The sequence below is a fragment of the Cariama cristata genome, unplaced genomic scaffold, assembly GCF_000690535.1.
Source record: "Cariama cristata isolate BGI_N322 unplaced genomic scaffold, ASM69053v1 scaffold29400, whole genome shotgun sequence".
Classification (NCBI taxonomy): Eukaryota; Metazoa; Chordata; class Aves; order Cariamiformes; family Cariamidae; genus Cariama; species Cariama cristata.
The window spans coordinates 3,737-4,154 of NW_009595722.1; the positions used below are offsets into that span (position 1 = coordinate 3,737).

The window sequence follows — 418 nt, forward strand, 5'->3', positions numbered from 1 at the left end:
GTTCGGGACCCACAACTGGACACAGCACCCGAGGTGCGGCCTCACCAGTGCCCAGTACAGGGGGATGATCGCTGCCCTGGTCCTGCTGGCCACACTATTCCAGATAGAAGCCAGGATGCTGTTGGCCTTCTTGGCCACCTGGGCACACTGCTTGCACTGAGATGTGCAAGATCTTATCCCAGGAACAAGGTCCTCGGGCCAGGGCCATCTCCTCCTCTGTTTGTAGGACAAAACAAGCAGGACTTGCAGCAACTGAGGGGCAGTGGCTACACCTTCCACCCCTGCCTGCCCCCCCACACCTACGGGAGCCTCCCGCCCCAGCAGCAGCGTGGCCGAGAGCGGCAGGCTGCAATCACAGAGCTCCAGGCTGAGCCATCACCCGGCTGCGCAGGGGGCCCGCGTTACCGAGGCGGGGGGG

General features: G+C 63.9%; 1 protein-coding gene across 1 annotated transcript in view; it reads right to left on the reverse strand.

Moving 5' to 3' along the window:
- The window catches only part of GAS8 (growth arrest-specific 8), a gene marked incomplete at its 3' end in the record, with an annotated part of 4,279 nt that overhangs the window by 3,496 nt on the left and 365 nt on the right, over positions 1-418 (reverse strand). The window lies entirely within an intron of this gene.